The 26,458-nt window shown below is 34.3% G+C and overlaps 1 long non-coding RNA gene across 2 annotated transcripts; it reads left to right on the top strand.

Moving 5' to 3' along the window:
- Window positions 1-284: 284 nt before the first annotated feature.
- On the top strand, window positions 285-3,609 carry LOC146992915 (uncharacterized). Of its 2 annotated transcripts, none has more exons than XR_015038878.1 (2): window positions 285-615; window positions 3,269-3,609. It is a non-coding gene; the product is annotated as an uncharacterized LOC146992915 (long non-coding RNA). The 2 variants fall into 2 exon arrangements; XR_015038877.1 differs by lacking the exon at window positions 3,269-3,609 and adding an exon at window positions 1,474-2,207 and having other exon boundaries at window positions 286-615.
- The last annotated feature ends 22,849 nt before the right edge of the window (window positions 3,610-26,458 follow it).

Below are 26,458 nucleotides of genomic sequence, written 5' to 3'. Positions count from 1 at the left end.
CTTTATATGAATGCAAAAAAATCGGAAGTTTGGATACCCTAGAATGTTAAATAATAACGTTTTAGCGAACACCGCTAAAGAGCCAAAAATGGCACCCCAAACCTGAAATACAACCCTAACGCGTGGCTACAATACGAGACCTACGCTCGAACATGGCTGATGAGTCAACCTGTATCTCTAATATGATTGGCTTATTTTAACGAACTTCCCCACCTCTCGAACGAAGGTTACTTACCGTAAGGATCCCTCCGACGGTTGTGGCCAGGAATGCCAATTTAACCAACAGTCCTTACGGTTACTGGAGCCGTGAAATTTAGCGGTCGTCCGTTAAGAGAAGATCGTTATTTACTAAGGCTCCTATAAACCAGGCTGAATCATCAGGCATTCGCGCTCCCAAGTGGGAGATTTAATGGCGGCTGAGTGGTTAAGGTGCAAAAATTTTTTGTGTTTTTTTTGTGTAAAATGGGCGGATGTACAGCTATTAATTGTTCAAATCATTCACGGAAAGGTCATACATTGGTAAAATTTCCTAAAAATGAAGAAAGAAGAAAAATATGGGTAAATAATTGCCGAAGAGACAATTGGAAACCTGGTCCAGGCGCTGAACTTTGCTTAGTAAGTATAATGTTAATTACGCCTTCATTTAGAGTTTATATCTTCTCTGATGTTTATAATGTGCAAGTAAAGTGAAATTCTTGTGTACAATAACCTGAGTATCTGCTAATTTCTGCAATAATAGCTATAATTAAATTAGTCTAGGGTTAATGTACCCGTCGCCAAACATCGCCAATGTAGATGTTTTGAATATGGAAAAGAAATTTCTCTTCTAATATAAAGCGCGGATTTTGTTTTCCTGTGCTAATTGTGGAATTTATACTAATGTAACATGAAAATCATTAGCATATTGAAATTTATTAAAAAATAAATAATAATTTGGAAAGTCAAGATAAAATCTGAATGTTTGCTAAAGATATATGTAACATTATACTATAGTTGCAATATCGTTGGAATGATATATAATTTTTTCTTTATTTTATAATCACTATTGTTAAAAAGTTAGATGAGTTGTTTATGCACGGTGCCCACTACTGTTTCTTGGTTAAAATAACTTCCAGAATTTTGACATTGACATCTGAAGTCAATAGAATAAATTGAATAGTGTGAGACAAAATATATATAATCTGACTTCAATAATTGCAAGGATTGTGCAAGTTTATTTATAATCACAGTATTATACAATTTGGCAATGGAGTAAAGATTTAGAAATTAATGCAAAAATTCAAATTAGTATTTTCTTGTTTCTAATTATAGAAATATAGTCTATTTTCCAGTATAAAAGTTTTACTTAAAAGTATGGGAAAGCAGATTTGTTTCATGCATGATCTTTATAATACTGGTATGAAATGAATGAATTTTAATCTGTAAACAATTTTTTGTTAATATTGAAATGCGTTTCTTTGGGTACATTTTTAGGCACTTGTGGATCATGTCAGACAACATGCAATAGAAAAAAGATGTCCGTGTGCATAAATTTTCCCATTGTGTTACTTCATTTTATCTAAATTTCAAGGATAATTCTTTTCATTTTTATATGGCATGTTATCAGTATAAAGGCTAGTGAAAATAAATTGGTATGTGTATCTGTTTTTGAAGTGTAATGCTTAAATAAAAAGATGGTGTGTGTTTCTTCATTTAAACAAAATTTCAAGGATAGTATTTTTCAGTGTTGTACGGTTTGTTATTTCTCAATGTAAAGTGTAACAAGGGGAAAAAAAACTGGTATGGTATATCTGTTTTTTAAGCATGATAATTTTATTTATTTCTTTAGTGATGCATATATATAGAGAGAAGGTGTTTGGTCCAACTGAAGTTATAATAAATCTAATTTTACTAGATCTCTCCCTACCCTCAGGTGTAGAAAATTTTCAAGTGCAGAAAGTTTATTTGCAGAATTAATTCATTTCTGATAAACTTATTATCATTAATTTTTTATATAACATGTTATTAAGTTACACATTTGACTACTGTGTAATAAAATTTTATTTAGGGCAAAAAATTAACTATAATTTTGCATCTGGTGACTAATATCATATGCTTCTAAGAATATTACTTTAACTTTTTCCATAATTTTTGTATTTCAGGAACATGAAACTGTTATTTTGATATACTTAAATAATAAAAGTGTGTATCTGAATCAATTAATGGATACAAATATTTTACAGTTATTTTTAGAAGATATTTGCCATATCGCTTCTAATAATTCATAAAGTATGTTAAAATATAGGTAAATAATTTGGTGCAGAATTCAAATTTAGGGTTTAAAATATAGTGAATCATAAGACTAAATGATTTTTATTGTCATGATTTGCCTGGGCTTAAGAATGTACTTTTCGCCCAGTGGAAATTGTCATCAAACTGTCCTGAACAGGCTTTTTGTTGATAATAACTTCCAGGCTTATCAGTACCTCCTTTTGAGTGGAGGGTATGCAAATATAGTACCCAATTTAAATTACATTGTGATTGTAATAATATTGTGGTATGAAATAAGTGATTATAATTACAATTTAGGTAATTGCATTGTAATTATATTACATTGTATCTGTGAACTCTTAATTTCATTACTTTATGCAATTATGTTGTAAGTGCATAATCTAATTGCAATAATATAATCTATTCGCAATTACAAAATAATTATAAATGCAGTTACATCTTAAATAGAGGCCATTTTAATACTTTTAAATTTTCGCAAGATAACTTCCCATTAAGGTTCATTTGAAGGAAACTATGCAAATATTAAAAAAGAAGTTATGCTAAATTTACATATTTTGTACAGTACTTTCTTGTTATAATGCTGTTCAATATATCTTCAATACTTTTGTAAATTTAACGACATTCTTTGCAATCACTGTGGTGCTTTAAAAAGAAGTTTCTTAGTTATGCTTTCTAATAAGAATGGGTTTAAAATTAAGTATTATGTATAATAACTAGCAGTTAAAAAAACTTGACTGCATGAAAATGCTGTTGCTGTGTAAAATAAAAAATAAGCTTTCTTTTATGCTTTGAAATGAATTACATGTGGTTAAGTCGTCCTTTTACAATTTAAGAATGTGGTTAACACACATTCTTAAATTGGACAGGTTTTATCTAAATTATTAGTATAAAATATATAAACTATGAATTATTTTGTAACATAACTCAAATTACAAAATTCATTCTATATACGTTCAAAGTTATTATCTTTTATGGAATAACTGTTTTTTTAATTTAGGTAAAAACTGGATTTTTAGAAGTATTACAAATACAATGCAACACAAAGGTGATCTGATTGAAGAGGAAGGACTTTTTATTACGGTTTCTAGTTCGTATTTATATTACATTTGATGAAAAGCATCCAAAACACAGAATGCTGTACTTTCTTCTTCCATATTATGTTATGAAATATTTCACACATTTAAAAGAAAGTGTTTCTTCAGAATCTTGCACAATTATTTCCATGTACCTCAGACTTAAATGACAACATATTCTTAAGTTATTTTTTTAGTATGAATTTACAGTGTTTTTATGGAAATTTTTGTTAAAATGTCATTAAGATAAATTTATTTGCACACTCTACGCTTTAACTATTTCCCCATTTGACACTATTGAAAGTTTTTATTCATATCTTATTTATTATAGTCTGCTAACGAAACTGAAACATCTAAAGAATAAGTTATTTTGAATATGTTTACAAAATATACGCGAAATTTTTATTTAAGTGAAAACGTCTATATACTATTCGAGAATTAATAAATTATCCGAAAAGTTTATATGCGCTGAATACCGCGCGTCTATAAAATAAATCTTTAAAAAAACAGCAGACATTCAGCCAGCGTGTGCGATAAACGCGCCAAAATTGGCAGCGCGTTCACTCCCTCGCCAAGAGAGAAACGTTGGTGATTCAGCCTGGTTTACAGGAGCCTTATTATTTACGCTCCTTGTCGTGAATAGGGCCCTTTCTCTTGGGAAAGGGTGAAGTGCTGAAGTTAAAATGTTAGCTAAATACAGACGAATGAAACTCGCACAGAGTAAAAAAAGAATAAAAAGAAACAAATATACTTGTATTCAGTCCTAGTGCAGAGTCAGTAAACTCCCCATCCCTTCATGAACATAATACTGAATCCTAAACAACTTGTAAATTAATCACAAACCAATTGTTACATCATAAAGTATTATAATGTAAAGAAATGCTGTCATCTCTCACAGTAGAGAAAGAGAAGCCTGGTGCTGCCATCTATTGGCAAAGTACCCTCAGTAGGGGCGCCGGTATATATTCTATACCGGTATTAAAAACGTATACATAATCTTCTTTTAATTATCAGTTTTGATTCAAATGCAGTAAATATAAAAGGTTCAGCATGTGTACGTCATATATTTACAGATTTTGAATTTTTTCTTTCCCTCCAATAGAATTTATCAATCTTCAAACATGATACCTTGGAACGAGGTATAATAATTTCATAACTGCAAAATATTGAGCATTCATAGGGTGGTGCTGCCATTTAGAATCGAAATGAAACACTAGAAACTTACGATTATAGCTTTTGGTGTAGAGAAATTATAATTTTTTCTGAGGTTAAAAAATTGACAAACAACCGGTATATATTATATACCGGTGCCCCCCGTGTTCCTTAATTTCCTGTACACGTCGCGGAGGAAGAAAATCTCGGCCAAGTCAGGTACATCACAGAGGGGAAAATTCTCGCCAACAGGTTCCGTCGCCAACTCCCTTGGCGAATTTTCCCTTCTTCTTTCTAGCGGCGTTTACATTACGTCTATGGAGCCTTTCCTTTTTTACATGGACATTCTTTGGCTAGGGGTTACCACAAAGTGCGATGATAAAAGACAGTACTCAAGAGAGTAGTCGGTTCACGATATTGACATTAGCATGATAACTGAGACTCATGCGAGACCATGCCATCGTCTCAAAGTTCTGAATTTTGTTTCATACAAATGTGACCGTACCACCCATAGAGGAGGGGGTGTTATGATTTATGTCAAAAGACAATACCCATCGTGTCTCATAAATTTATGCACGGATTTTAATTGTGTAACTGTAACTGTTCAAATTACTTTACCGGTTGTATGGTGACATAAATTTCTGTGCAGTGTATAGACCTCCATGAAATCGACTCTCTGAAACTTTCCTAGACTCTATATTGCCTGAAGACTTCCCTACGAATGCTGCTGGGTACTTTAAGCATACAGCATGGAATTGTAGAAGAGGCAATGCCAACGGAAAAATTTTACCCAAGTATGTCACAAATCACCCTGTAGTATTGCACTCCCCAAGTGAATATACATATTGACCGGACCGGCTAGAAAAATCAGACATTCTAGATATTGTTCTAGCGACTACAACGGTTCCAATGGCCCTAGATGTAATTCACGAACTCGACTCTGACCATCTACCTGTAATTGCTACGTTAGGAATTCCTAAACCCTGACTAATACGACCATAACTTACACAGCTTTTTGAAAATTTGTTGAAAGACTGGACTTTCCCTCAAAAAAGCCTAAGTACTATTATTGATATTGAAAATGAAATTTCTTCATTAACCAGTAAAATTAAAAACGCCACTGTAGAGGCAAGTGATATAATTAATGATAGAGAGAAACTTTATAAATTACCCTCAAATATTCGTTCGCTAATGCAGCAGCGAAATAGGTTAAGATAACGTTATCACATAACCTGGTCTCCACCAATCAAGAGGGAAATTAATAAGATCAGTAAAGAAATACAGAAACTTATTAAACAACATAAGGAGGAATTATGGCAAGAAAAAATGCTGAATTTGGATGCCAAAAATGGTACATTTTGGAATTTCATCAAAAATTTAAAAACTATGTACGCCAGTAACCAACCACTGCACTTCAATAATAAGGTTGCGACTTCAGACCAAGAAAAGGCAGCCATGTTTGCTTCTCACCTAGAAGATCAATTTTCGCCAAATTGCTGACCCATCGATGCTGATTTTGAACTGCACACGCTCTCCAAAGTGAAGGGCTGGCTTAATTCACATACAGCTAATAATTTAAGGAAGCTTGCAACTCCATCCGAAGTTCAGTCCCTCATTAAAAAATTGAAGACCAAAAATGCCCCGGGGCTTGACGGCATCACAAACACTGCCATGAAAAACCTGCCTATCAACGTTATATGCAAGATTACTTCTATCTTTAACGCTTGCATGACTCACTCTAACTTTCCACAACAATGGAAGACGGCCAAAATTATTATGATCCCCAAACCAGGGAAAGATCATATGCAAACGGATGGTTTCCGACCTATCAGCTTCCTGCCTGGACTATCTAAACTTTACGAAAGAATTTTACTTGCCCGTATGAAATTGCACCTCCAAAAGCTACCACCGGAGTAATTTGGATTCCGTGAACATCTATCGACCATCAAGCAATTAGTGAGAATTACTGACTTCGTGGGGTAAGCACTTCACAATAATTTGAATACAGCTGTCCTCATGCTAGACGTGGCGAAAGCTTTCGACCGCGTTTGGCATGAGGGGCTAATTTGCAAATTGATCGATCTTGATTTTGAAAGAGAACTCATTCTTGTGATACTTTCTTTCATATCAAATAGGAATTTTAAAGTCTCCGTTGGAAATTTCCTCTCTACTAAAAGAATCATGCTGAGTGGTATTCCTCAGGGATCGGTTTAAAGTCCGATACTCTACTTGTTCTACGTCGCAGATTTCCCGAAAGTCCATTGCAATAATAATACAATACTTGCATGCTATGCTGATGACACTGCTGTCGCGATGAAGTCAGCGAATCTTAATCATGCAATTAAAAAACTACAGGAAAACGTCCCTTACATTGAAAACTGGTGCAAATGCTGGAAAGTCCGGATTAATGCACAAAAATCCCAACTCCTCATTGTCAGAAAAAGAAAAAGGAATGCCCCCCTTAAAAAGGAACTGTTACTGTTTAATGAACCAGTGCCAATTATCAATAAAGCGAAATATCTTGACATAACTATCAATAATCGACTTACCTGGACTGCACATATTGAGAATGTTCCTAACCATGCACTAAGAGTCATGAAATGTCTCTACCCAATTATAGGAAAATTTTCAAAATTGGCCTTGTATAAGAAAAGACTAATTTATCTTAGTACCATCAGACCAATTATAACATATGTGGCGCCAGCCTGGGCTACCGCCACTGAAAAAGATATAGATAAACTTCAGAAAGTGCAGAACAAGTTCCTTAGGATTAGCACAAATGCCCACTATTATGTCAGAAACGAAGTATTGCATAGCGACATGAAAATTGAACCACTCAATCAATTTATTCACAAGATTAATGCAAGTTTCTATAATGGTGCGGTAAATTGTGAACATCTTATGAACTTTAACTTGTTTCACTACGAGATACTTGCTGAAGATAGGTTTTTCAGGCCTTATGCTGCTTACCTGATTAAGGAAAATCAAGACTTTCCCACTTAATTAGTGTTTATTAAATAATGATCACGATAGTTTCTACTTTCAGTGACACCAAACTCAAGCAGCAAGCGTCTGAGCTTCAGCTTGGGTGGGTGACCACCCATGTGACTTATGGGCTCTTCTTCCCGTGCCTTGTGTTTATCTCCTGACGAACTTGGACTAATACGCATATGTAAATAATTTAGAAGACTGATTTATGAAACTAATTTTACTATTTCTACTTTCATATATGTTTTGTACTGCATTTAATTGCAATTTTAGCGAGGTATTCCTCAGAAGACTCGCAACCAATGATAAGTCAGCTTGCAGCCCACGTGACAACTGGTCACGCCCCTTCGCCATTAGCTCCTGCCCTTCTGGACTCACACTTCGAACTTCTTCTCTTTTCAGCGCTCAAACAGCAAACATCTGATGGCAGCCGGAACACATCAAGCAGAATGCTTGATAATATTGGCATAAGTGGAACTTGGAATAGTCGGGCAGAATCTTGCAAACTTCCTTTTTTTTTTTCTCTCAATAGAAGAACATTAAATATAAAATGGCAGATCAACAACCGCGAAGTCAGAGTGTTTTCATTTCAAGAGAGTACATTAGCGATTATCTCTTGCGATTGGTTTCCAGTGATGATAGATAACGTTGCCTGCGTAGTTTACAACGCCTATTTCGAGAACTTTTGTATTCTCGTTGCCTAGTTTCTTAGACTTTTAGTTCAGTTTTTAGGCAGCGGATTCATTCAATTCTTCTAGAGGTTTTTGTCTGAGACCCTTTGGTCTCACAAGAAAAAGCAATCTAAAAAACTCAGTTAGTGCATCGGATTTTGTCTCTTGCAACATGCAGTCTCACTTCTCGTGGGGCAAATGAGAGACTTGAACATAACAATAAAGGGAATTTCCTATCAATCCTTGAGCTCTTGTCAAAGTAGAATCTAGTGTTTCACGAAGTACTACAGATGGTGTGGTAAAAATCCAAAAGGAAATTCTTAGCTTCACGTGAAAGATACTGAACAAACAAAATATGAAAACTTGATAAATTAAAGATCTATGTTTTTTTTTTTTTTTTTTTTTTTTTTTAAGAAAATAAAAATTCAATCATGGAAGACCTTGAAGAAGAAATCATGGACTTGCACAAAAAATGGTTTTGATTAAACAAAATGTCGAGCCCACCAGCGGCCGAACAGCAAAATAGCTGAATACAGGTATTTCCGACTTCTGTTCAATTCCAGGCGAAATGGTCCACCAGCGGCCGAGCAATAAAGTTGTTGAACACTCGTAGTTTCATTCGAGGTTCAAATGCCGCGAACGGGCTAGCTGCACGGGCATTCTCGTGGTTTTTCCCATGTTTAACGTGTATACAAGCCAGTTTCCCTTAGAAAGCTCTCCACGATGACATCCCTTCCCGTAAGCCTTTGGGGCTTTGCCGTAATCACATAATCACAATCACAATCGATTCCAGGCGAAAGGAATAGCTGCATGGGTATTTTCGTTGATTGCCCCATGTGTAACGTGTATACAAGCCAGTTTCCCTTAGAAAGTTTTCCACGCAGGCATAGCTTCCCTTGGGCAGATAGCTCTAGTGTGCTTTGCCATTATCTACAAAACAAAAAAAAAATATCGTGGGCAAGAATATAATGGTGCAGCAGTAACGAGTCGGGATATACAATGATGTGAAACAATGTAGAATCGAAAGGTTTCATTTACTTTTTGCCTTGTGCGGCTCATAACTTAAATTTTAGTTTTAAAACATGCTATTGATAGAAACGTAGAAATCGACCAGCTTTGAAAACTGTCCAAAATATATATGTATTGCTAGATTGGCTATAGCATTATTCGCTGGGAAGGATTGAAAATAATGTACAGTAATGGATCGTGCAATATGAAAAACACAAGTTCTAAACCCAACGATCTGGGCTCATAGATACGATGCAATATATGATTTAAAGCATAGATTTGGTGATGTGATGAAACGTCTCAAGCGCATAATTCTGACTACCCAAAACAGCAAAGAAAGGAATGAAGCGATACAATTAACGAAAAAACTGCAAATACTTGACCTTGTCCTACTGTTAAGTATACACCCCTGGGGGTCGACGTAAAGAATTTTGCGAAGCTACTGGCTAGAATCTGTACCTAGGCGGTCTCGGCTACGGGGGTATAAAATTTATGAACTTCGTGGTTCTGAAGGTCCTGGGAAAGATCACTTATTGGCCGGCTTCGTGGTCTGGCATGTCCTGAGCGGTACGACCCCGCTGCCGGGGGGCGATTCTCCTGGTTTCCTGGGTAACGATCCACTGCGAAGGGCTCGCCCATGAGACTGGCAGGTAGCAAATCAAACGACCAATGTTGCCTGGTGAATTCCACGTGGTGCGAGGCTCCCCTGGAGGGTAATAGTAGAGGTTGAACCTCTACAACGTGCCTCAAAGGGGGAATGGAGCTGTAATGTGATTTAGTTCACGAGGCAGGGAATGCCCAAATTTTGTTAAGTATACAGTACGACGTTTTAGGCTTCCTAAAGACTGTTTCAAAATCTTAGCAATCTGAAACCGTATATTTATAATTAGCATATGGATCACTGGAGAATAACTTGCTTAAAATTACCAAAATACAAAAAAAAATTTGGAGATCGCGCGATCTTCAAATCACTGTCGTTTCAGAGACTAGTGAGCCTTGGGAAATGATTGAAGAGTTTTGCCGGAGCAGAGTTCGAAAAGTGAAAAACAACTGAAATGAATTATGAGAAGAATTGCGATTAAAATATCCAGAATACTTTAGAGTTATTGTGTTTTAGCCAATGATAGATAATTTATGCGCTCAGCTTCGTCATCATTTCCAATAAATTCAACATGAATTTTTTTAAAGAAATCTAATGAAAAGGAGATCCAAGACAAATACACTCATGTCCATAAATTAAGGATAATTCGGAGTCACACGGAAATCGAACTCTAAAATAAATATATCACCTGTAAAACCACTACACACATCTTCAAGAATCATATGCAAATTTCAGGAAGTAACCAGATGACACCGATGGTACGTCACAATGACGAGAGTGTAAGATAGTGATATATAAGGAATACAGGCAAAGAAGTAAAATTGTTCGCAGGCGCTTTATAAGCATTTCAGTGCAATAACCGAATAGTTATGACACAAAGGACGCATTTGGATGATTTTTTACGTGGTAGAATTATCAGCCGTCTGTAATGTGGGCATACCCAACTGGAAGTATCAGACGAACTTGGAATTGCCCAGAGTGTCATCTCCAGGCTTTGGGAACGATTCCAAGATGATGGTAATGTGAGTAGACGTTACAGCACAGGTCGCCCCAGAGTTACAACGCCGAATGAGGACCGGTATTTGGCAGTTACTGCCAAAAGAAACAGGCGGAGCACAGCCTCAGACCTATCTCGTCAGCTCTCTTCAGCCACTGGTACGATAACTTCAAGGCAGACCGTGTACAGACGCTTAGGGTAGATTGGTTTACATGCTCGTAGACCTGTCAGATGCGTTCCACTTACTGCAGGCCCACCAGCGGCCGAGCGGTAAAGACGCTGAACACTGGTAGTTCGGTCTGAGGTTCGAATCCCGCGAACGGGCTGGCTGCATGGGCGTTTTCGTGGTTTTCCCCATGTGTAACGTGTATACGAGCCAGTTTCCCTTAGAAAGTCCTCCACGAAAGGCATCCCTCCCTTTAGGCAGATAGCCCTCGTGTGCTTTGCCATAATTAAATACACCACACCACCACACACCACTTACTGCAACTCACTGTCGCCTGCAGTTAGCCTGGAGTAGAGAGCATGCATTGTGGACACCGCAACAGTGGGCTTATGTGATGTTTTCCGACGAGTCCAGGTTTAGCTTGCAGTCTGGTTCTCGCCGGACTTTCATATGGAGAGCTCCAGGTACCCGTTACCACCAAGAAAACATCATTGAACGACACCGTTACGGTGGTGCAGGAGTGCTCGTTTGGGGTGGAATTATTCTGGGTTCCAGAACTGACCTGCATGTTCAAATTGGAACCATGACAAGCCAAATCTATCGGGACGCCATTCTGGAACAACATGTACGTTTGTTTCGGGGCGCCATTGCCGCACAATTTGTGTTTATGGATGACAACGCCCGTCCTCACCGTGCAAACATTGTAAGCGAATGCCTTCAATCGGAGGATATCACCCGTATGGACTGGCCAGCATTCTCACCGGACTTGAATCCAGTAGAGCACGTGTGGGACATTCTTGGCCGACGAGTTGCAGCCCGTCAACCTCCTGCTACATGTCTACCGGAGAGCATTGCTTTTTGAGTGGTGTAATATCCCCCAAGATCAGATCGATAATTTGATACTCAGCATGCCTAGCCGTTGTACGGACTGTATTGCATCGTCTGGGAGACATACAATGTATTAACAATCATACCAACCATGTAATATTGGTTTTTTGTAAATAGTTTTTTTTTTTTTTTTTTTTTTTTTGTAATTTGCTCCAGGGAGAAAAAATCGCTAATTTTTTTAATAATATCAAACATATAGCATATTTTTTTGCTCTTTACCTTTTGTTTAATAAATAAGCTTTACGAATAATTCAAATTTGTTTTGCTTCTAACTCTTCCTTTGCCTGATTTTGCATTATCCTTAATTTATGGACATGAGTGTTGTTGATTTTGTTACTTAAGGCGTCACTTCAAGATTAGCTTTTAAAAAAATTAATAGAATCAAAAGATTAGCAGAATTGTTGATAATGAATCACAGTTCAGTTTCACTGAGTTTTCTTGATGCTTCATGTACTTTACAGTCCCTGTGACTGCAGCTATGGGTGATATATCATAAAAAGATAAACTCTTCGCGAAACAGTATGAGACAGGATTCGTTTTAGCCCAAAAAGTTAGCCTTAACGAATTTTATTAATTTTTTTTTAATAAACAGAACTCCAGAAAATAGATTTTTGTAATCCAGACGTAAAAATAAAATATAACGGCAAAGCACACTAAGGCTGAATAGTGAATAATTTGCTAGTGAATATTTACTATTATATATGTTTCATATTACACCCGGTGTGGTGTCAAATAGCTTTGGACATCATATACTTTTTGACTTAACAGAATTAAACAGGAATAAAAAATTAAATATAATAGCACACATCCAGGAGAGAAAAGGGGAATTTATTATAGAATGGTTAAATAATAAATTTTTGGTTACAAAATTCATTACTTTAAGGAACTTTATTTTTGATAAGCACGAAAATAGAGCCCTCCAGCGGCAAGCGATAAAATCGCTGAACACTGATAGTTCTGACCTTGGTTCTGTTCCAGTCGAGTGCAGGCGGCTGCATGGTCGTTTTCGTCTTTTTCCCCATGTGTAATGTGTATACAAGCCAGTTCCCATAAAGTCCTCAATGAAGGCATCACTCCCCTTAGGTCGATAGCATTAGTGTGCTTTGCCGTAATCTATTTAACCAAACAAACATGAAAATAAATAATTATATTGCAATTCCTGCAACATTTAGATGAACAATATGCATAACGGTTAGTTAAATGTGGTATTTAAAAATACTTTTTCGTTTCTCCTATTCTTCCTTTCATATATTATTAATAATCTGTAATCTCTCTTTCTTTCATACATTTTTAATTTAATTTTTTTCTTTAACAATTTTCGAACATTTTAATGTATTGTTATTATTTTGTGAATCAAACTTCTTATGTGATGGGTTCCTGAATGTTTTATTTCAGAAATTAAGTTTTTAATATGAAATATCCGTGGAAGAAACGAAGTTATAAAACAAACAACTAATAGGAATTTATTGGAGAAGCTAAGGCATAATGAGAATCAGCATAATTTCCTTAAATTTGGACACAAAAATTCCTTCGAACAGGGCCATTTCGAAGGTTTGAATACAAAACTCTCTTCAGCTGCAGGAATGAAAATGACGATTCTTCTTAGCTGCAGTCGTCATTTTTACCCCTGAAGCTGAAGAAAAAGAATCTGTACTAAAACCCTGGAAACTAGTCCTGTCAATTTGCGGAAATTATGCTGATTTTTATTGCTTTAGCATGTTCCGTGATCGTTATTTTGAGTGGTATTTTAACTCCAAAAAAATCACTAATAAAACATTATATTCATAATGATTATTTACCAAAGTTTAAGGTAAAACTGAATTTATATATCAAAATTTAATTAACATTTAGCTGAAGACTGGTTTTAAGCAACTTTTAAAGCAGTTTAAAAACAAACCAGTAGATGGCAGCACAAGTCTCTCCACAATGTATATTTGTAAATCAGCGTTTCAAACTGTGGATCGCGACCACTAATGGGCAAAGGGAAATGTTGGAGTCGCCAATATGAAATTCATATACATGAATAAAAAAAGAAAAAAAAAGAAAAAGAAAAAAACATTAATCGCAATCCTTTCATCTTCTCCGCTGTCTTTAATTTGTTACATTTTCTGTACAACGCACTTATAAATCATAAACTTTCTCCAAGCTGATACGTAAATTACATATATGTATTGAAAAATACAAATAAGAACATCATAATAGTAGAGCTTTGCAATTTCAGCATGTAAGTTATTTCGAAATCAAGATATGCCTCAAACGCACAATACTTGACATTCCTGAGCCACATAAGTGTGCCGAGAATAAAGCTGGCTCCGCTGCGACTATGTCAACACTTTTAGCAGCGCAGTTGTTACAACTGTTGTTTTAAAAATATTAGTTTTTAGTATATTTCAGATACATTTATAAAGGACATTTCGTTAAAGAATTGTTATTTTGTCGTCATTTGGAAGAACTTACAAAAAGGAAAGCTATAAAATATACTAAAGCTGACGAATTTTTTTAAAACTGAAGGTTTAGACTGGAAAAACGGCATTGCAGTATGTGCAGATGGTGAAAGTTATGATGGGTGAAAATTTTGGTTTTAAATCATTTGTTAAAGCTGTTGGTAATGATCATGCAACTTTCGCCCACTTTGACCCACGGATAGGCCCTTGCTACCCCCCCCCCAAAAAAAGGAAAGAAAATTCACAATAGAGCTGATACTGTCAAAATTATAAACTTTATTAAAAGCTCTGCTTAAGTTCGCTAAATTCACGATAACTGAATGAAAATTAGGTTATATGTGTATTTCTCCCAGCTAGCATATGATGCTGACTTTAGGACAGTAGGGAAACTGGAGAAAAGACACTTCTTCGCAAGTAATAAGGAAGGAGGAAAAATTGGTGAAACATCATTTGGGCTAAGACATATAAACCAATTTGGAAGACTAATCAATCCTGAATTTGATTTTTGCCTTTCCTTAGTCACCTTTTCAGTGGGGAAGAACGTAAGGAATTACCACATTCTCTTCTGCATGATGTAGTGAAGTAAGCAGTTAGCACTTCCAGCTAGAATTTGGCAGATTCAGAGGTCTAATGATTCGTGCTCACAAAAAATGTTACCAATGTTCTGTTTCCGTCGGTGGTCACTTTTATTTTTGAATCATAAAACAGCTTACAACAAAAAGAAAAGATGGCATTTTTCTGTTTCGAATAAATAAACCAGGTAAAGTTTCCAGTCTTGCCATTTTTCACCTTGCGCTAGAAAAACATGGCAGAAAAATGACATTTATCTGAAGAATCCTCATTCGGAGGATATGTCGCATGGGCTCCTCTGAAAGGACCCTTCTCAACAAAGAACATTCGCTCAGATTCATGGATGGATGAAGATCATGCTCTTGCATCTTTCTAATCAAATGAAACATTTCTGGAGACATGGTCGTTGTGTATTTCTTCTTGTTCTTCACCATCATGTTCGATATCTTGTACTGGTAGCGAATGCAAATGACCAGCACTGCCAGCAGCAATCGTTTCATCAGCTTCATACAGGGACCCTGACACCGACATGTCTTGTTGCTCATTGTCACCCTCAGCGAGTCGGACTTCATCCCACGTTGCTGAACTATTATCCTGCTGTGCGCATTCATCTTAGTAGTGTAAAAAGGAGAGTTCAGCGACAGGAGGCAGAATCCACAACATTCTCGCCGGCGGACTGGGGATGAGCCAGCACGCAGAGCCGCAGCAGATAAGGAGCATTTCACAATTCTTCATTTAACTGATAAGAAGACATCACACTTTGATAAGAAATTATCTTCTATTGATTTTCTGGAGGTTCTCCGTTAATGAATTTTTAGCCTTTGTATTTTTTCTTCGTGTTCCAGCTATTTTACGACGTATACAATACTCTTAGCTTACTTGTTATATTTCAAGAGCATAATTATTCAGGTTTCCATTTCTATTTATTATATTATTCAATGTTAGATGTAATTTTTAACTTTTTTCACTCTTTTTAACATTAGTGATCTTCAACATATTCTGTATTTTAACATATTTCATGTATTTTCTGATTATACAGATGACCTTTACTTAATTTTAGATGTAACATTTTTAACTTGTTTTATACACTTTAACCTTCATCATATTTAATGTACTCTAATTTTTAACCAATTTATATTTTCACACTATATACATGACTTTTACTTGATTTTTTTCACACACTTTAACCTTCATAATTTCCAATATAGTCCTAATTTTAACACAAGTGGTATATTTTCCTACCATATACCTTTTATTTAACTTTAGATGTAAATTTTAATTTCTTTTCTACTTTTTAACGTTTTTAGTTTCAAACATACTCTGAATTTTTAACTAATTTGCTAGATCACACTATGTACATGATTTCATTTAATTTTAAACTACTTTCTTATGTTTTAACCTTCGTAATTTCAAACATATCCTTAATTTTAGCTTAATTCCTCTATTTTCTTACCATGTATATGAACTTTATTTAATTTTAAATGATATTTTTAACTTGTTTCGTACAATTCAAACCTTCGTAATTTTTAATGTACTATAATTTTGCACTTGTTTATTACGTTTTCCTACCATATACATGAAATTTAATTAATTTTAGATATAATTTTTATACTTTTCCGACACCTTTTTTTTTTTCTTTCTAGTTTCCAACATACTCTAGATTTTAACTCTTTTTTTATAATTTTCGACTGTAATCACACTTTAGATTTTACTAATTCAGCTAAATTTACATGTTTAAATTTTTTAAACATACAGACACCTTTCAATTAACCATTTTATTTTACAACTGATAACTATTATTTATATCCAATGCGTTGAATGGCCCTTACTTAGTCTACATTTTATACTACTATTTTAATTTGCCAATTCTACAATTTATCATCCTGCAGTATTCTTACCATGACTAATTCAACTATTTTACGTCATTATTAACTTCATTCAAATTTTCAAACTTTAACCTTTCCTGCATATTCTGGTATTTCCTTAAAGTTTTTACATCATTTTTATCTGAATGCATGCTTTTAAGCTCTTCAGTGTTACCAATGCTCGGTTTTGAATCTCGATTCTCATTAACTTAGTTTGATAGATTCTGGATTTTTAGAATGAATTCACTACTTTCATGCATAATTTTAGAACCATATTCCCAGTTTCATGTACTCATACAGAAATCTTTCTTATTGAACGTTTCATACCTTTTAATTCGGTATATTTTGCTAATTCACTGCATCCTACACCACTTTAAATATCCCGACTATGCAAATGTTCACTTTATCACCTTTTTTTTTTTTTTTTTTTTTTTTTCCACCATGTACGGGCATTTCTGCCTTCATGGGCAACTTTCAAGTGAAATTAGCGATTATTTATGTTACATGTATAAAAGAAATTCCTAAGATAAACATTTCCAGTATCGAATTAGATGTGAATGACCATCAATTTTACCCATTGGTTATCATTTCACCTCTTCAAATTATGTTTAATCGATATAATTTTATTTCTAGTACATAATGTTCACACATTTCTTCGAACCTAGTTCAGTTTCAACTAAATTTCCCTAGATCATTGCATATACAGTCTATTTTTTAATTTCTTATACCAGGATTTTATTTCGTGAGTGTCAGTTTTCATTAATTTATTTACCAATTTATTCTCTTATGAACGAAATCTTGTGAAACACTACCATAACTTTACACAACATATATCATTACCAATATACATATAGTTACAGAATGAACCAAAGAAAGAAACAGTAAGAGACACTTTACCCAAATCTAAGCTATATTTTAGAATATTTTAACGTTCATTCATTTCGAATACAGAAATTTCTTCATAAAAATACTAATTATATCAGTTAAATATTCTTTACTAATATTTATTTAATGAGGAATAACCCTTTTTCAATAAAAAAATTACACGCAAAAAAATTATTCCATTTTCCTATAATTGTACATGTAAGTTTGAATTATAGGAACTTTCTATGCATTTTCGACAACTGTAAGTTAACTAATGTTGCTACATATTACTTTTTTCCAACAGAAAAACTCTAAAAGCTATCAAAATCATTCACCTTTTCCTCCAGTATTTCGTCAGTGCAGAATAATTATCTTAGAACTATTTTCTTAATTTTAAGATTTCTATTTAAGAACTAAATACAAAATAAGCATGCTCCACTATAGAATATTTACTGTTTTATCCAGACTGTTTTATCCAAAATGAGGATAGAACCTTCGCCAAATTTAAGCTTTTTTAGCCAGAATTCCAACAAATTTTAGAAAATGTGCTATAGAAAGCAACTTATTTACCTAAATATGAGTCTCAACAGATTCTTATCAGCTTCAGATTTACTATCAGTGGGAAAAACCTGAAGTTCATTTTAGCCCTGTCACGTCACTATACACATAAAAACCATTAATCATTGTGTAGTACAATCAGCACTTTAGATAATTTAATACAGATTCAACTAATTTTAATTAACTTTCCATTAGAATTTTTAAACTATAAACATATTTATGCTACATAGTATTAGATTAGTCACAAACATTATTGGGGGAAAATGCAATTAAATATCCAAAATCCACATACTCACTAAGAAAGTCCCACTCATTAGGAAAAGTAAAACTTTATGTAAAAATAAACTTTGAAATGTACGAAACAGGTTAAAAATATCACCTAAAATTAAATAAAGTTCATATATATGGTCAGAAAACAGAGGAATTAAGCTAAAATTAAGGATATGTTTGAAATTATGAAGGTTAAAACGTAAAAAAGTAGTTTAAAATTAAATGCAATCATGTACATAGTGTGAAAATCTAGCAAATTAGTTAAAAACTCAGAATGTGTTTAAAACTAAAAATGTTAAAAAGTAGAAAAGAAGTTAAAATTTACATCTAAAGTTAAATAAAAGGTATATGGTAGGAAAATATAAGACTTGTGTTAAAATTAGGACTATATTGGAAATTATGAAGGTTAAAGTGTATAAAAAAAATCAAGTAAAAGCCAGGTATATAGTGTGAAAATATAAATTGGTTAAAAATTAGAGTATATTAAATATTATGAAGGTTAAAGTGTATAAAACAAGCTAAAAATGTTACATCTAAAATTAAGTAAAGGTCATCTGTATAATCAGAAAATACATGAAATATGTTAAAATACAGAATATGTTGAAGATCACTAATGTTGAAAAGAGTGAAAAAAGTTAAAAATTACATCTAACATTGAATAATATAATAAATAGAAACGGAAACCTGAATAATTATGCTCTTAAAATATAACAAGTTAAGAGTATAGGTTAAAAGGCATGAAAATAATTCTGGGTAGGATAAATTTAATACTAGAAATGAGTAATGTAGTTAAGATTACAGAAAGTAAATCTGGTATTATGACCAGATTTAGAAAATAAGGTAACATTCTGAATATTGAATTCAAGAATTAAAGGTCTTAAGAGAATTAAAAGTCTTAAAAATATATGGAAACAAAAAAAAAAAAAAAAATTTGACATCTAAAATTAAGTCCTTCTGAATCAATCATTAAATTCGAAAATAAGCGCCATTAAGGGCACATAGGAAATAAGCATTGTATATATCATAAAATAGCTGGAGCACGAAGATAAAATACAAAGGCTAAAAATTCATTATCGTATAACCTCCAGAAAATCAATAAAAGTTAATTTCTTATCAAAGTGTGACGTCTTCTTATCAGTTTAATGAAGTATCCTAAAATACTTATCTGCTGCGCCTCTGCAGGCTGGCTCATCCCCAATCCATTGGCGAGCTTGTTGCACATTGCACCTCCTGTTGTTGAACTCTCCTTTTCACGCTACTCATGTTCTTCGCGGTGACCCTGCTGCTGACTCACTTGTTCATTGAGAATAGCAGGTAATCATTCGTCAACAAATGCATCATTTACTACCATTGTTGAATTTGATTTTGATGAGGTACAAGCAGCAGGAGTACTATGAGTAGTTTCGCGGCTAGAACCTACTTCATATGTAGATCTAGCGACATAGTTCAACAGAGCTCCTTTCTGAAACGTAATGAAACCTTCTTCACAGGCTTTGTTCTTACATTTAGCAGCACCAGACTGATAAGCTCGGTTAATTTTTATAACAGGGAGGACCCGAGGTCAAAATCAAAATCGAGTTGTTCGCAAATCAGTAATGACTAATAATAGGGACTTTTTTCATTGACTCGTCTCACCAAGTAAACTACGCATGGAAGTGCTGCTTTGCGAAATGGTTTCAGATGCATCTTGCTTAGGCTATTTATAGATGAAGAATGCGCTGTGCACCGACGCCTTTGCACATGCATCATTATCTGCCCTCCCAGTGGCACTGGTGCCCCGGCACCCACCCACGTAATGAGAGACGCTCATGCTCAGTCCCCAACTGCTAAAAAAAAACTTTAAAAAGGGGGCCATTTGGTAATTGGAGCTCTAAGCGACCGCCTACTTGGCCTGTGCCTAAGAACGCCCCTGACAAGAGCAATATAAACAAAAACCATTCTTCTTTCTGTTTTGAAGTGTTTTATTCATTTGAATATTTGCTTAATCTACATAACCAAATTGACATATTCTTCACATTAAACTGCTTGAAAATCCAGATAAATTATTAATAGCATTTATCTGTTAATTTTAATGTGGGTTATTTCTCCTTCCTATTTTTAAACTGCTATCAAATTAACCGTGAACTTCGCCTCCAGGACTGCCTCAGTTAATCAGAAGTCCATGGTGTTTTCTGCTTTATACTCATTAGTTAAGCAAAGATCTTTCAAGGAAGAAGTAGTTTTTCTCCAAGTTCGATTTTTAAATGCCACTTGAACTACACTCAAGTTCGTCTAAATTGGCATTGATGAGTATACAAATTGCAGAATGCCTCCTGGGTTAATGGTGTATGCAAAAAGGTCCTTGTGCGAGACAAACAAGCCCTATCCAAGATTTCTAATTTATCAAATAATTCTGGATGTAACTTGAAAAGGCATCTAAATAAACAAGAAGACAAAGTTCGTAAATAACTATAGAAATTATGCAGAAGCACATCTAAACTACTCGGGCTGTTATTTATATAAGTCCTTGAGTAATTTTTTAATACAAACGAATCGAACTGGAAAACAACAGAATACAGTAAACAAGAGCAAACCAAGTTGGTGTCAACCGTCAAATTTTAGAACTTGATTAATTATCAGATTTACAGTGATGAGTTAACATAAAAACATAATATAGTTGTGGGTTCTAATTCTCTTCACTACCATAAAATGTAACTAGATGTACCTAGGTGTTAGTCCTCTTCTCGCAAAGGCTTAAAGATGAACACAACTAGGGAAAAGGTGTAAGGCTTCATTCAGACGGTGGTATAAATGTCATACAAGCAGTCATAAGGCATTAAATACGGGAGTTCCGTCCGTTCACACATGTGAGACGGTGTCTAAGCCGTAGCCAATTAAAAAAGCTAAATTTGCACATGCGTTTGGATGGGTCTACAGCTTTTCCGCTCTCTTTTCCCCCTCAATAGGTTTAGCTCGTTCTCTTTAATTGGTCAACTCTTATACCAAGTCGCCATAAAGTTGAAAACTCCATGCCAAAACCCCTAAACCAGTTTTTGTGACAGTAGCAAGGTCTGGTTACCTAGAAACATAGCTCGGCTTGAAACACTTATGACATTTATACCACCGTCAAAACGGAGCCTAAAGCACGCTTCTATTGAGCACAATAGTTTATACACAGCACGGACTTATGTGCTTACGAACACGACCACTTGCCATGAGAATTGAAAAAAAATAAGTAATACTAAATTTAAAGGTAAGAGTAATACAAGATTACAACAGTTCAATTTAATCTGTTTGACTCAGAACCTACAACAGCAGAATATTAATTCGGCAGCAAGACTGCGAAGCTGATATTCAAGGTTAACATCTGGAACAGATTGCCACGTGCACTCATAGTAGCATACTTGCCAACCTATGACACTCAAAAATCAGGAGATTTTTTTAAGAAATCAGGAGATTTTTCACAATGTTAAAAAGACTTTTTAAATGATAAAAATATAGTTTTTAATAATGAATTAACTTTAAATAGTAACTAATTCTTAAGCAACAAAAAAATACCTTACACATAAACATTTTTATTACTTGCATCGTTTAAGGAAAAAAAAAAAAAAAGACACTTTAGTTTTCGTACAAATGTTATAAACAGTGGCAGATTTTGCTTTCTTTAAGAAAGAAACTTCATAATTTTGTTCACAGCAATTACCACGTAGGCCTGTTTTCGCTAATAAAAGTTTTTCGAATGTGTCATCACTAATATTAGATCTAAAATTTAGTCCTCGTTTTCGTAACACTGAGAATCCTCTCACACTCTATAGGGAACTGTCAAGATGGTAACACAATTCTAGACAGTTCACTATATTTTACAGTTCCATCAGCAACTTTCACTTTTCCAATTAAAGTCCACTGGGTGTCAATCCTAGCTGATTTTATAACTTCATCCAAGTTTTCTAATTGTAAACTGCTGTTATGCAGCTGTTACAATTAGAAAACTTGAATGAAGACTTGGATGGATTGTTTCAATTTTTCCTTCCTTTTAGAACTCCTTTCAAGATAATAATAAATATCAACGATGTGTTCATCCACATTTATGGGTAAAGAAGCTGCCCCTTTTTCAGCTGCTAAATTTAAGAGGTGACAGGTGCACCTCATAATCTGAATTTTCCTTTTCTTAAGATGCCTGCAACACCAGTCTTCCAAGCCTACCAATACTGGTGCATTATCGGCACCAAGTGCTAAGCAATTATCCAGAGGGCCTGCATTTTCTTTTAAAGTTTTAATAATTAGCTGTGCTATATTAAAGCCTGTCAAATGTCCTTCTAAAGTAGGAACATAAAGTAAACTGCACTCAATTTCTGAAGACTCTGGATCAAAAAAAGAAACAATTGGATACAGTTTTGAATCGGTATTATTACTTCCATCCGTAGAGAGGCAGAAAGGAGCTGTTTTAATGCTATCAATAACTGAAGATTTATTTTTCAAACCCATTTCTTTAACAATTGATCCTGTTTTGATTCTTACACCTTGAGTATTTTTTAGCGATTTCACTACCGGGAAACATTTTTCTAAATAAAGCTGCAGCGTGATCCGATGCATTCAGTGGTAGGGTGTGCTCCAGTAAAAAGGCAGAGAACAGACATTCTGCATTAATAACTTTTTGGTCCTTTGTTTCCGAAGAAAAATTTAATTTTCCGTTTTTTTTAAAAACAACTCATGTTATCCTTGTGTTTTTGCGTACGTACATGTTTGAGAACATCCGCCCTTCCACCATGCGAAATCGAAAAATCGCAACGACGGGCGGTACACATCGCAAATTTATTACATTTCTTTGAGGAAATAATGGAATGAAAGTCAACTGTGTACGATTTTTGAAACGTACACGAGTATTTCACTTTCTCGCAGACGTAGCAAAAGATGATAATTTCTAAAACTATTTCCCTAAGGCACGTGTACTCACACAACTCTGGACAAAATGAAAGAAATAACTAAAGCACGTCCAAATAACAACTTACTTAGTCCTCATTGGCTAATATATGCCAGCTGACACGCAGTGGAGCTCGAAGCCCATTGGAGAACTGGAGAACGACGTTTCTGGATACGTATAATGCTCTCACTCACAAAGCAGAAGCTATCTGATTAGCAAGGTTTTGTTTTAGATATAATGTAGAATAATTCAATTGCTTTCAGACATACAAAAGCACTTTGTTTTTATTCATATAACAAAGTATTAAGCCAAGTTGCATAAAAGTCGTGAGAAATTTTAAGAATAAGAAAAAGTCGGGAGAAATATATCGTAAATCGGGTTGGCGGGAGAGCTGTCGAAAAGCGGGAGTGTCCCGCTTAAATCGGGAGAGTTGGCAACTCTGTAGTAGCGAAACCACGCTCTCTAACTAAACTTTTCGCTACATCAATTTAAATACACTCATTCACCCTAGCAAATTTACATAATTTGGCGAAAAAACACGAGGGAAATAAAAGAAAACAGAAAAGGCTAACGAATCAAAATAACTATTAGTAAAAATAAATGAAGCCCTCCATAGTAAGCTAGAATATGTAACAATTAAGGAGATTAAATATTAGGAATATCAGTGTATTTATAGAAAATGTTTAGAATATAATCACTTTATGGCTGATTTAAAAGGGACAGATCAGTATTTCGAAATTAAAAGCCGTGAAAATGATCGCTTGAATAAGCAACAAGTTATTAGAAGTGATTTTAATGCCTAATTTAAATTCCTGTCCAAGTAGGCTCTGGAAACATCAAAATGGGAGGGGTTACACAAGCTAATAATTTATACATAAATATTTTATTTAAAGAGTTCTATACCTTCAAACAATTAGGCAGATTTCACTCTACTCTTCTTCTGTCTGTATAGCTACAGCTTAACTAAATCATCTAATTATTCAAAGACTGCAACACAAAGCTCTTTATCTAATTACTAATGATTCCTTGTTCAGGAGTGCAGTAATTCATCACGGCCCGAATACCAAGACTATGCATCACGAAATTCTTGTTGTGAATCACAATTTTCATAAAAAATGTACTAGTTATCCCTCAGAAATTATATACAGTCTTGGAAATTATGATTTATTATTAATTGAGCAGCTTTGCAAGATGCTCAATTCGGCATCATAAACCAAGATGGTAACTACATCGTTTATGAAACCTCAAATTCTGACAACCGTTCACCCTTGATCAGATGATTCAGTAAGCATTTATCAAGGAAGATCCAGCAAATGAAGATAAAATTAACTTAGACAGATAGATGCTGATGAAAAGGAAGTCCAAAATTTAATGGTCTTGTTCTGTGCTGCCATCTAGTGGCACAAAAGTGAAGTATTCCTTTCCATCAATGGCATCATTGGTAGCCCAAACTGGTCATGAAATCTTCTCTTACTCCATTTCAGCAAAATTCAGAATTATTTCTATTTTTCTCAAAGTTGTTATCAGCAGACGATTTGGTCCGTTTGATTTCCTTCAAGAGGGTGATGTCATCTCTCTCAGGAAGGAAGGTTAAGTTTTATGGGGCTCTGTAACAGCACATGCGAAATTTGGGATTTGTGACATCAGAAGCAAATACATGTGTATCAAGCTATAGGAGCACGGAAAATCCCAATGCTTGAACTTTTTTCAGTTTCTCATTGCTTGTAGTTCGTATCACTTACCAGTTGTGCAATATTACAGGAACAAAGAATTAAAAGTTCTACCCCTATCAACTTATTATTTTTATTTATTTACTTTAAATTTTCCAACATTTTTAAGAATCACGAGAGAGAAAAAGTAAAGTTTTGTAGTAAAGTCTCAAAATTTTATTTGTCCTCAACTTATGACATGTTATATTCAAATTGAAAGGCATTTTGTGCCTAGTTTGTTTACGTTTTGTGCAAGAAGCAGATATGTTTGTACCAGCAATGACTATCTTGAAAATCGCACCTGCAAGGCATCGAAAATGGAAATTATGGTAAAAAAAAAAAAGAAAGCTTAAAAACAGAGAAATTTTCTTTTTAATAAATCAAAATTTCAATTTTACCACCAGTCTCTTGAAAGGACATTAATCTTGAAAACTGTGTCAGTACATAGTAAGAACCTTTAGTGTTACAAATCTCCCTTTTTATTGGATTTGAACCAAATATGCAATACAATGGCTGCATTCCGTATGCCATCCAGGGCAAAAAGTGTGTGTTGCTATACAAAATAATTGATATATTGTTTGTTTTTAATATATGATAAACTTAATAGCAATATCTCAATATTCTAAGCTGTTTTTCCAAAGCTCTATGCTTTTACTGTGGCATTTATCACCAGATATTGCTTATCTAAGTTAGAAAGAGAAAGAAAGGCCATTCCTACAGATAGGTATGATGAATGTTGAAAAGCAGCTGAGCAACCCAAACTTGTGTTGAAAATCATATATCACAACTTCAGATAAAGAGGTATAAATTTTAGAATTTTTTATGTACTTTTACAATTGAAATCTTTCCATTGCGAAGTACGAAAAAAATTGAATCACTAATGAAGGGATTGTTTAAATATTGCTGTTGTCATCATGGAAGTTTAATAATAGCCTCTCTTTATATGGTCACTGCAAGAAAAACTGAAATTTACTCTTCAAAAATGCTAAAAGTTTCATCAAAATATCAGTCACAGTATTTTGTGAAAAGTCAATGCCATTTGGAATGAAAGTATGTTGAATCAAATTATAGTTTATGCAAAAGCTATATATTCAAAACATAAAAATATTTCAAGGCACTTAACATATTAACTGGGATTAAAATCTATACACTGAAATTTAAAATTTTGCTTGCAAAATAATGTTAGGAGTTCCTGTGAAAGGAATAAAAAATAGAGGGATTCCTGCAGTTCTTGTATTCATTTATTCCTTTAAGTCCTTTCTTAGATTGTGTTGATTGTTTTTACATTACTTGTTAAGTGAAGTGAAATTTTTACGCGACACCATTGATGACAGTTGTACTTTTTATGAAATACTCCCTACTAAAGATCTGGAGAAAGGTTTACTGTTACATATTTCTAACTAAAAATACTTTATTCATTAAAATTGTTTTAACTTACAACATACACTCGGTATGACATTATG

This window comes from Stegodyphus dumicola, chromosome X2, assembly GCF_044657685.1.
Source record: "Stegodyphus dumicola isolate Sdum_Otavi_A_Nest chromosome X2, ASM4465768v1".
NCBI lineage: Eukaryota > Metazoa > Arthropoda > Arachnida > Araneae > Eresidae > Stegodyphus > Stegodyphus dumicola.
Note: the sequence above shows the minus strand (reverse complement) of the source record. Positions and strands in the feature narration are given on the sequence as shown.